Source organism: Petromyzon marinus, chromosome 45 (genome assembly GCF_048934315.1).
Source record: "Petromyzon marinus isolate PM22_M1 ecotype Great Lakes invasive population chromosome 45, UKy_Petmar_22M1.pri1.0, whole genome shotgun sequence".
Lineage (NCBI taxonomy): Eukaryota > Metazoa > Chordata > Hyperoartia > Petromyzontiformes > Petromyzontidae > Petromyzon > Petromyzon marinus.
Genome location: NC_133711.1, coordinates 10,342,333 through 10,354,479, shown reverse-complemented (window position 1 = coordinate 10,354,479; position 12,147 = coordinate 10,342,333).

The window sequence follows — 12,147 nt, the reverse complement described above, 5'->3', positions numbered from 1 at the left end:
GGCGGTTGTTGTTGATGTTGTTGAAGCCCGCTGTGACCCGAGTTCTAATCCTGTTCAGAGTTGGGTCACATCGATGGTGAATGATACCCGAAGCGGTTCTGGCCTCCCACCCACTGAATCAAACCGGCGCTGACCAGCGTGGTCAAGTATGGTCACCCCCCCCCCTTCCCCTCCCTGTGACCAGCACAGCGGAAGGGGGGGTGTGGAAGCCATCATCTACCAGCGAGTGGATTGACAACAAAGTGCTGTACATGGACTGTGCCACGTCTCGCGGGGGGGGGGGGGGGGGGGCTCCCTCCACAGGACCCTTCCTGCACCGCTGTTAACGCGAAGCCGATGCCATTCGTCCGCGTGCGTTCGGGTTGGGGCCACGTGGCGGGGTTTTCCGCCTGTCCCTGACGAGACGAGCGGCGCATTTTCCGAGCGAGAGACGTCGCGTATCTGATGGCTCGAGGTGGTCGTGGAAGAATCGCCCTTCAGGCTCACCGGGCGCGTGAGCTGAAACGACGATTGCAAAGCGTTCTGCTCAGCTTGTTGTTACCCGCGCCTTCGATGGGCACGGTTGGCTGCGTGCGGTGTGAAAGAAGTTCAACATACGTACACAGAGGCCAAGCTTGACACCGCTGGTACCTGTCATCTGCACATCCATTCAGCTCCATTGGCTCACGAGCGACCGCGTCACTTTCACCCATCGATTTAAGAGCGAAACAGGAGGAGGATTTCCCCACATCTCTGGCTGCCGCCTGATGATGCCGGTTCTAATTACCGGCGAGACGTCACAGTACCCGAATTGTAAATGTTGTGGGTTTACTCTCCAACTGAACTAGTAACGATTTCGCATGTTTTGTTTACGTGATAAACCTTGTAATTGGTTGTGTCGGGTGGTGGCGGGTGTCACGACACATTTATATATTTACGCGATCTAACCTAAAACACCTCTTATGGATAATATTGTTCGCGACAGCCTACTACGTGTTAAACACACCCCTATATATATCCACGACAGCTACACCACGTAACCACCACAAGCTCTATCCAACGCATCAACACAGCCACACGCGAATACCGGCAGCCCACAAACACCACACCCAGAGCACACCCCACAAACACCACACCCAGAGCACACCCCACAAACACCACACCCAGAGCACACCCCACAAACACCACACCCAGAGCACACCCCACAAACACCACACCCAGAGCACACCCCACAAACACCGCACCCAGAGCACACCCCACAACACCACACACAGCACACCCCACAAACACCACACCCAGAGCACACCCCACAAACACCGCACCCAGAGCACACCCCACAAACACCACACACAGCACACCCCACAAACACCACACCCAGAGCACACCCCACAAACACCACACCCAGAGCACACCCCACAAACACCGCACGCAGAGCACACCCCACAAACACCACACCCAGAGCACACCCCACAAACACCACACCCAGAGCACACCCCACAAACACCACACCCAGAGCACACCCCACAAACACCACACCCAGAGCACACCCCACAAACACCACACACAGAGCACACCCCACAAACACCGCACCCAGAGCACACCCCACAACACCACACACAGCACACCCCACAAACACCACACCCAGAGCACACCCCACAAACACCGCACCCAGAGCACACCCCACAAACACCACACACAGCACACCCCACAAACACCACACCCAGAGCACACCCCACAAACACCACACCCAGAGCACACCCCACAAACACCGCACGCAGAGCACACCCCACAAACACCGCACCCAGAGCACACCCCACAAACACCACACCCAGAGCACACCCCACAAACACCACACCCAGAGCACACCCCACAAACACCACACCCAGAGCACACCCCACAAACACCACACCCAGAGCACACCCCACAAACACCACACCCAGAGCACACCCCACAAACACCACACCCAGAGCACACCCCACAAACACCGCACCCAGAGCACACCCCACAACACCACACACAGCACACCCCACAAACACCACACCCAGAGCACACCCCACAAACACCACACCCAGAGCACACCCCACAAACACCGCACGCAGAGCACACCCCACAAACACCACACCCAGAGCACACCCCACAAACACCACACCCAGAGCACACCCCACAAACACCACACCCAGAGCACACCCCACAAACACCACACCCAGAGCACACCCCACAAACACCACACCCAGAGCACACCCCACAAACACCGCACCCAGAGCACACCCCACAACACCACACACAGCACACCCCACAAACACCAAACCCAGAGCACACCCCACAAACACCGCACCCAGAGCACACCCCACAAACACCACACACAGCACACCCCACAAACACCACACCCAGAGCACACCCCACAAACACCACACCCAGAGCACACCCCACAAACACCGCACGCAGAGCACACCCCACAAACACCACACCCAGAGCACACCCCACAAACACCACACCCAGAGCACACCCCACAAACACCACACCCAGAGCACACCCCACAAACACCACACCCAGAGCACACCCCACAAACACTGCACCAAGAGCACACCCCACAAACACCGCACCCAGAGCACACCCTACAAACACTGCACCCAAGGCCGGAGTGGTACACAAGGGGGTGAGTGGCCACTACCACGCCTGACCGCCTTTGTCTCTCCAGTAGCGATGTTTACACACCGCACCAGGTACTGATTTGTGGCTGAGTCGACCTAGGGGAGGCCCAGGTCCGCTTCAGATTATCGTCACCGGTGTTCATAGTTCATTTATTTGGTATAGCCCTGTGAGCCATTCGGCTCTTGAATCGGGTGCAACCGCAACAAACAAAAACATGAACAAGAAAACATCTTAAAGTGACTATGTGTGACTGTGCAAACAGAAAAATCCAGGAAAAAAAACATCAAAATATTCCTGAAATAGCACCGTAAACCAACGCTGTGTGCAAAAATCCCAGTGGGATGCAAGTCAAATAACAACAACAACCACAAGACAACTAAGATTAAGGCCATCAGTCTAACTCCGTACTACAATAAACAAAAACATGGCCAAAACAAAAAAAAACGTTTTCGAAATCACCAAAATAAAAGCCATAAATGCAATGTAACAGTGATCATAGGGACTGTGACCGAATTTTTTACAATAAACTACATAAATAAATTATAACACCAAAAACTAGAGCCATATTTTAGGACACTGAATAGCAGTGGCAGCTAGGGGTGTACAACTCCTCTAGAGCAGTTTTGAGTGAATATCTCATAGGTAGTGATTCAAGTTGCAGTTTATTGGCAATAGCATTCCAGACCCTGGGGGCATCAATAGCAAAGGCCCTTCCTCCAGTTTTTGTACGGCAATAGGGAATGTGAAGCTGGTAAATGAGCGAAGACCTGAGGTCAAATTTGTTATTTGAAACAGAGAGGAGATCCAGTAGGTAGTCTGCGGAATTTTTTGTAAGTACATCGTGAATAAATAAGTTCTGGTGCACAAGCCGTCGAACATTAAGAGATGTTAAGTTTGACCCAATGTAGAGATCACAGTGGTGAGTCCTATATGGGCAGTTCAATGCAAATCTTAAGGCCGAGTGATAGATGGAATCAAGCTTCTTCAGTACAGTACTTGGGGCTGATTTATACACGATGTCACAGTAGTCAAGTAGAGGCAGTATGGTAGCTTTTATCAATTCCAAACGGAACATTGGGGGGAAGCAGTGCTTGTGTTGATGCAGAAAACCAATTTTTATTTTTGTCTTTTTACCAATATAATCAATGTGATCTTCAAAACTAAGTTTAGAATCCAGGATGACCCCAAGATACTTATAGATCTTGACTTGCTCTATTTGATAATTATTCAAGGAATGTAATTGGGGAAAAATAACTTCCTGCTTTAGTCCCGGTGAGAAGCATAGCACTTTGGTTTTGGAGGTATTCAGGACTAGTTTAAGAGAAACTAGCTGATGTTGTAGTTTGTTGAAATCACCCTGGAGCTTAGCAATCACGTCATCCGGAGAGCGGCCAGCAGTAATCAGTATCGTGTCATCTGCAAAAAGATTTACCCTGAAATGATCCAGGTCAGTGCCCAAGTCATTGACATAAAGAGAGAACAAGAGGGGGCCGAGGATGGAACCCTGTGGAACCCCTTTTGTTATTTTAACACTGTTTGACCTCCAACCATCTGTGAATACAGTTTGGGTGCGAGAAAAGAGGTAATTTTTTAACCATTGTACTGTGTTCTCGGAAAAACCGAGGCAACTTAGTTTACTAAGCAGGGTGTTGTGGTCTACTGTATCAAAAGCTTTGGACATGTCAAGAAAAAGACAGGCACAGTACTGCTTATTATCAAGGCTATTGTAAATTTGATTCAAAGAGTCTAATGCAGCAGATGTGGTGCTGTATTTTTTCCAGAACCCAGATTGTTTTAGATGTAGTAGATTGTTGGTGGACAGGAAACTGCTAATTTGGTAGTTCAATAATTTTTCAAAAATTTTCATCAATGCGGACAAAATTGAGATAGGTCTGTAGTTATTGGGATCATCTTTAGGGCCCCCTTTGTGAAGTAGACGGACATAGGAATGTTTCCATTCTAGAGGAACTGATGCTTCTTTGATGGACAGGTTGAAAATATGGGCTATAGGTTTGTATATTAGGTGACCAACAGTTAGTAGAGCAAAGACGGGAAAACTATCTGCTCCGGTAGAGGAGGACCCTTTGAGGTAGGACAGTTGTTTCAGAACATTACTTTCGTGGATTGGTTAGAAACTAAATTCGTTTAATGTTTGGACAGGGGTGTAGGAATTTGCAGGAGCAGTGGTGACTCCCAATACATTATAAAAAAGATTACCAGCTTCAGAAAAATGAAGGTTAAAATTGTCAACTATTTTTTTGGGATCTGAAAAATATTCCCCATTTCGGTTAAGCTCAACGGGCAGATTTTCTGTTTTGGATGCCTTTTCGATAGATTTGATTGTTTTCCAAAAAATCCTGGCATTTCCATGTGATTCCAGGAGAGTGGAGGAAAAGTAGGCATTTTTTGCATGCCGTACTTTTTTTTACACATCCATTCCTTAAAATCATGTATTCTAGCCAGTCATTTACCAAATTACTTTTCTGAGCACATGCCCAAGCCTTGTCCCTAGTTTTCATGAGCTTTGTAATCAAAGGATCATACCATGGTGGGCGGTTGACTTTAGTTTTAAATCTAACCAACGGAGCATGTTTGTTAAGAATTTGGAGAAACGTGTACCTGAAAGTCTCCCAAGCCGTAGTCAGGTTGGGGATATCACAGACCTTATCAATATCCGAGTGCTGAAGTGCCTCAAAGTGTTTCTCAACAATTTTAGGGGGGGCTTTGGGTCTGGCTGATGATCTCACACCAAAAATGAAGGAGTGATCACTAAGGTTATTACCCAGAACACCAGTCAGTGCGAAATTGTGAGGGGCATTTGTCAATAGAACGTCAAGCAAAGTTGACTGTCCCGGATTTTTTAGGTTGGGTCTTGTGGGGACATTTATTAATTGAAACATGTTAAATTAATCTGTAAAATTTGTGACCACGGCCGGCGGGTTTAGCCAATTCCAATTTAGATCACCCACTAAAATTATTTCACCTTTAGGGAGGCCCCCAAAAAGCTCTCTCAATGCAGATGCAGCTTCAACATCCTTCCCACAAGGCGGTCTATAGCAGCACACTACCAATATCTGTTGATTATTTGGGAGAGTTATTCTGAGAGCCAGACCTTCAAAGCAACATTTTTTAAACAAGGAGTGAGCTGGTGAACATGCAATAGATTTACGAACATAGATGGCAATTCCACCTCCTTTAGATCCTCGGTCAAGCCGAAAAAGGTTGTAGTTTTCAATCGTAATCTGCAAGTCATTGACGGCAGGAGTGATAAATGTTTCTGTTAGGCAAAAAATGTCCGGGTCAAGATTTGCCACTTCTAGTTTTAGTTGACTTAGTGTTGGCCGTGAGCGGGAATCGAACCCGGGTCGCCGGCTTCGTAGGGCAACGCAGCGCTAACCGCGAGGCTACTGCTCCGCCAATGAAAACCTCGAACACGCGGGCACGTGCTAAGCGAACCCATTCTTGACACGCGGCGGTGGACGCAGCGGCGATGCCGGCCCCAGCGGTGCCACGTGGCCAACGCGAGGGCCCCTCGCGCTCGCAGGACAGCGCGTGGATGGACACAGAGGAGTGACCGCGGCCCCTCTGCATCTCGCAGAGGCCCGACGCGTTTTAAATTTAGCAAAGCGGTCCAAGGTGTCACAAGAAGTGATGGCTCTTTGACGAGGTGGGGGCAGGGGGGGGGGGTACGGCCTTAAAAATAGCGCGCGGAGCAACAGAATCCTCGTGAAGACGTCTTCCCAGCACGTGGCGGGGGAGAGGGGGGGGGGGAGAGGCAGGGAGCGAGCTCCGGGCAAGGGGCGCTCGCCTCCGCCGAGATCTGTGCGCGAGATGTCAGGCGGCGGGGGGGGGGGGGGGGGTCGTCTGTGTCACGCGTGGACGACGTTCTCCCTGTGAGCCTTCGAAAGCGGGGCTCGTGAGACTCCCTCGCCCGCTCCCCGTGGCCCCGGGAGTTCGCGCCGGCGTGGAGCAGCAACCGCGGACGTTGACCGCGCGAATCGTTCAATCGGCGCGGGCCGAGACCGCGCCCCGTTAACCGGCGCAAGTTGGACGTTCGTGGGACGTTCGTGGTGCGAGTCGCGGCTGCTACAGCGGAGGGGCAATGGGGCGCTGTGATGGTGGTGGGAGTCCCGTGCCCTCGCGTCCCCAGGACGCCGCCTGCCCCCGCCACCACCCCCCTGCAGCGAGGCCAAGGAATCTGCTGAGGGTCGCCCCAAGTGCCACGTGGAGCCGGCGTGCCTGTGGGAGCTGGGGGGTGGTGGACGTGGTGGATGTGGTGGGGGTCCCTACGCCCCCCCCCCGCCAAAATAACTAATCGTTTAGATGCGGTTGAAGGGACGCCCCAGAATGTGCGCCACAGACACGGTGAACACGTGTACACGCATACACACAGCACACACACGCACGCGGTGGGTACACACGCACCCTCGTTTTCAAAACTCTTTTTTCAGGAGAGTCCTGCCGCGTTTTCGCAGTCGGGGCGATGTTGCTGAAGCTGCGTGTCATCCCAGTTGATTACTTGTGCAGGGAATGTTTCAGCATTTGGGGATGTTTTGGTCAATACCACTGACATTGTGCGTGCATTTAGTTTCAGCTGTGGGAGGAGAACGGAAAACCCGGAGGAAACGCTTGCAGACCAGGGAGATAACATACACAAACTCCACTGACTCACTCTCACTCTGAAGACCAGGGAGATAACACACTCACTCAACTGACTCTCACTCTGCTGAACAGGGAGATAACACACACAAACTCCACTGACTCACTCTCACTCTGAAGACCAGGGAGATAACACACTCACTCAACTGACTCACTCTGCAGACCAGGGAGATAACACACACAAACTCCACTGACTCACTCTCACTCTGCTGAACAGGGAGATAACACACACAAACTCAACTGACTCTCACTCTGCTGAACAGAGAGATAACACACACAAACTCAACTGACTCACTCTCACTCTGAAGACCAGAGAGATAACACACACAAACTCAACTGACTCACTCTCACTCTGCTGAACAGGGAGATAACACACTCACTCAACTGACTCACTCTCACTCTGAAGACCAGGGAGATAACACACACAAACTCCACTCAGCCTCACTCTCACTCTGTAGAACAGGGGGAGAACACACAAACTCCACTCAGCCTCACTCTCACTCTGTAGAACAGGGGTAGAACACACAAACTCCACTCAGCCTCACTCTCACTCTGTAGAACAGGGGGAGAACACACAAACTCCACTCAGCCTCATTCTCACTCTGCAGATCAGGGAGAGAACACACAAACTCCACTCAGCCTCACTCTGCAGAACAGGGGAGAACACACAAACTCCACTCGCAGTTTTCCAAGCGTGTTTGCTTTGACTGCAGCTTCTGGCGTGTGTCTGCTGTGTGTCTGCTGTGTGGCTGCTGTGCGCCTGCTGTGCGCCTGCTATGCGCCTGATGTCTGCTTTGACTCCTGCGTCTGTTGTGTGTTTCTTCTCTGCTGTGTCTGCTGTCCCTGCTGTGAGTCTGCTGTCTGGTGTGTGTTCGCGTGGGGCCTTCGTCGCGAGCAATTGGACTGGCGTCGGGTTTACACTTTGACAATCGTGGTCCATCCACTGCTGGATGAAGGCCTCCCGAAGCCTCTGCCACCTGTCACGACCCCGCGCTGTGACAATGCTCCACCAGCACCTGCACGCGAGGATGGTAGCACCGCCCCATCTCGCACCGTGAATTTGAACGACGTCGAGTGTATCTTTAGAACTCCCTGATGTATTGATTGTGATGAAATGTGTTGAGGACACGGCGGCTGGGCGAGGAGAAATGATCCTACGTTGTTTGGGAGAGTGGAGTCACTTGTCAGGCGCGGTGCGGTGATGCCAAGACGATGGTTCGCGGATCACGAACAGATCCATAGAGCCGGGAGGTAGCAGTAGAGCGAGCGGGTTCGCGAGCCCTTCTCGTGGCACCACCTCGCATACGATTTGAAGGTTTTCTCCCAGAGTCTTCAGCTCTTCTCCACAACGAATCCAAACGCCCCAACACCGATGGCGAACCACACGTCCCACTGCAGGGTTCCCTCCGAGACCCGCAGGCCTCGGCAAGACTTTCCCTGCGAGATAATCGTAATAATAGAAACAACCATGAATACAAATCCTTGCCATTGTACGGTCCAGTGTCACTCAACTGCTGGATGAGTCGGGAGTGAAGGCCTCCAGGATTGGCTAACGACATTAATCGAGTGAGGGAGCTCACCCGGGCAGGAGACGGTCTGCGTAAACCGTGGCCTCGTTTCGAGGCCGTGGAGGTCGCCACGCGCACAACGATGCCGCCAGGAGGCCATCCCCGGCAGAGGCTCCCGAGGCCGGCTCTGGGATTGGATTTTCAGAACGCGACCCGGAGAGGCCACGGGGTCGTTGTGGGGGAGGGGGCAGGGGGGGTCGCAGTGTCGGCGCGGAAGGAAAGGAGGTGGATTGTTGTTGTTGTTGTTGTTGTTTAGACTCACGCCTCGGTTACGGTTCAGCATCGTAGATGCGTTCCGGCGACCCCCGTGAGCGACGGCGCCTCGCGATTTGTGCGACCGGCGACTCACGAACAGGTGGCGCGCGCAGCGCCGATTAACACGGTAGGCTACGTACGGTGCGAAAGAAGTTCAACACGCGTGGTGTAGCTGTGCTGCCTGCTGTGTGAGCAACACTCTCACCCACCTCGCCACTCATCTCACCACTCCCCTCATCAGTGCCCTTGCCTAACCACTCCCCTCACCTCGCCACTCCGCTCACATCACCGTTCTGCTCAACTCACCGCTCACCTCACCAGCCCCCTCATCTCACCACCCACCTCACCATTCCCTTCACCCCTCCCCTCGCCGACTGATTGGAGTTGGGTGTCAGGGGCAGGTTGGGACGAGCGCCATGGAATGTGCGGCCGCTGCTGTTGCTGCTGGGTCGTGTTTGCGGGTTGCGTTGGGGCTGGGTTGGTGGCTGTCCCCACCAGGCTCCCACCATCCTCCTCCTCGTATCCGCAGGGGACGGTGGGGGGGGGGGGGCTGCGTCTCCCCCCCCCCCCCGTGAACTCGCTCACATCGTCTCCCACCGCCACCACCACCACCGACCGCGTGGCTTACCCCCACCGCCTGCTGCCGTGCCAGCACGACAGCGGGAGTCGCACCTGGGACGGCGAGGGCGCAGTGGCACACGAGTAGGCGTCCTTCACGGATCACTGCATCCCGTGCCATCCTCGCCATCGTCGTCGTCGTCAAAACGATGTCTCCATTTCACTCCGTTTCGATCAGGGCTGAGCCAACGTTCGCTGACCGAGGGCCACAACGAAAGCAATCGCCGTTCGCCACAGCGGCGCTTGTGCCAGGCTAGGTGCACCTTGGGGCCACGTGAAGTCTGGACGGCTTTCGCTGCCGGCACGAGGTCACGGGACAGACCCTGCAGGTGCCATGGGTTGACTGGCTGAGGTGGCCGGCAGCGGCACCAAACTCTGCTCCGCGCTGTGCCAACTTGCTGAGTTTTATCCGCCGGGCGTTACGCTCGTTGTTGTGAGCGTCGCGACGCGCACACAAGGACAAATATCCCCGTGTAGCCTAAAGCAGATTGTTGGGGCAAGTGCTGTTAGCGAGCACCTGCCAGTGGCCAGCACCACGCCCGGCCGCCTTTGTCTTCCCAGTGCTGATGTTTCCACACCGCTCCAGGTACGGTGCTCATTTAAAGCTGAGTCGACCTAGGAGAGGCACAGGACCGGTTCAGATATTCGTCATCGATGTTTGTTGTGAGCGGGAATTAAACTCGGATCGCCGGGTTCGTAAACGCAAACGCACACACACACGCCCGAGCAAACTCTGTTGCTGCAATGAACCCTTGCCGGGACAGAAGTGGCTCACTCAGCGCTAAACTTAGACAGACAGACACCACGCCGTATTCTTGCCAGGTAGAAAAGATCCCGCCCTCTCGTGCCCCACTGGCGAGGCTCAGGTGGTTTCAGCAAGAGCTCAAATATCGCTTGCGGGCCAAATTACATGAAGTCGTGGGTCAGGCAACTGGCCCAGCACTGTCACCAACCCTCCAGTTACCACTAACCCATTCTCCCTAACCCTGAATCATTACCCGATACCTTAACCGAACCATAACCCTTAACACTTTTACCGCTAACCCTCTCCCTAACCCTAACCCTGAACCATTACCCGTTCCCTTAACCAAACCATAACCCTTAACCCCTTACCGCTAACCCTCTCCCTAACCCTACCCATTACCCGTTCCCTTAACCAAACCTTAACCCTTAACCTTAACCCCTTACTACGAACCATCTCCCTAAACCCAGCCGTACGTAGATTGGGAATAACATCAGACCGAGCACAGAGCCATGTAGGGTATCCCTTTGCTGAGTGGGTTGAAGTCAGAGTGTCAGACAGGCGTCGTGTTCTCCTGTCTGAATAATTCACGCCCCAATCCGCTGCGTGGTCTCTCAGCTCGTGGATTGACACGGGGATGTCGTCTACGCCTCTAGATATAAGGAGCGTAACAGGTGGACTTCTCCACAAATCTGGCTGTTCGCCTGATGAAACTAGTTGTAATAACTGGCGAAACGTCGTACTCAGATCGTAAATGTTGTGGCTTGGCTCTCCAACGCACCGGTGTGCTGTACAAGTGACGAATTGGCAAGTTCTGTTTACGTGACAACCCTTACTAATTGGCTGTGTCGGGTGGTGGTGGGTTTAACGACACATTTATATATTTAAGCGATCTACCCAAAACAAACCTGTACAGTATTGTGAATGATATTGGTCGCGAAAGCCTCCTGCGTGTTAAACGGGGATGTCGTGTACATAATATCTGGAAACCGTGCCTCTCCCGACTCCTGGCAGTGAAAATCTCCACATCAGCAGCAGCAGCAGAGCGACTCACAAACTCCTCCTCCTCCTCACCATCCTCCTTCTCATCATCATCCTCCTCCTCATCATCATCATCCTCCTCCTCTCCACACCAGGGCCCGCCACTACCGGGCGTCGTTTCTCCGTGGAAGCCGCCTCCGTCTGGAACGCGGCCGTCATCACCGTCTCGCTGTCGCCGCCGCTGCTGCTGCAACGATCCTAGCAGCAGCAGCAGCACGAGCAGCGTCCAGCCCGCACCGACTTGGCAGCGGCACTTTCACATTTCCCTTCCCTCCTCGATTCCGTTGCTTTCGAGCGACACTGGACTTGGCTCCGGGCAGTTATTTTATTTTTGCCCGTGAAATAATTGCATCGCCGTCAACACCACCGTGAGTTAGTCTGAGTATTATTGTCGTTCTGCGAATTGGTGTTCTGTGGTCGAGCACGGCATCTCACTGCGCGTTAAGCGTGCGTGGGTTCCATGGGCCCGGGGGGAATCGCAACTCACAGAGGCCCTCTTCTTGGCGACTCGCTGGGCAAGACGGGGCCGGGAGAGGTGCGGAGCGGGACACGAGCAGGGGGTGGGGGGATGGATACGGGGGGGGGGGGCACGAGGGGTTAGGGAGGGACACGACGCTAGGAGAGGATACGAAG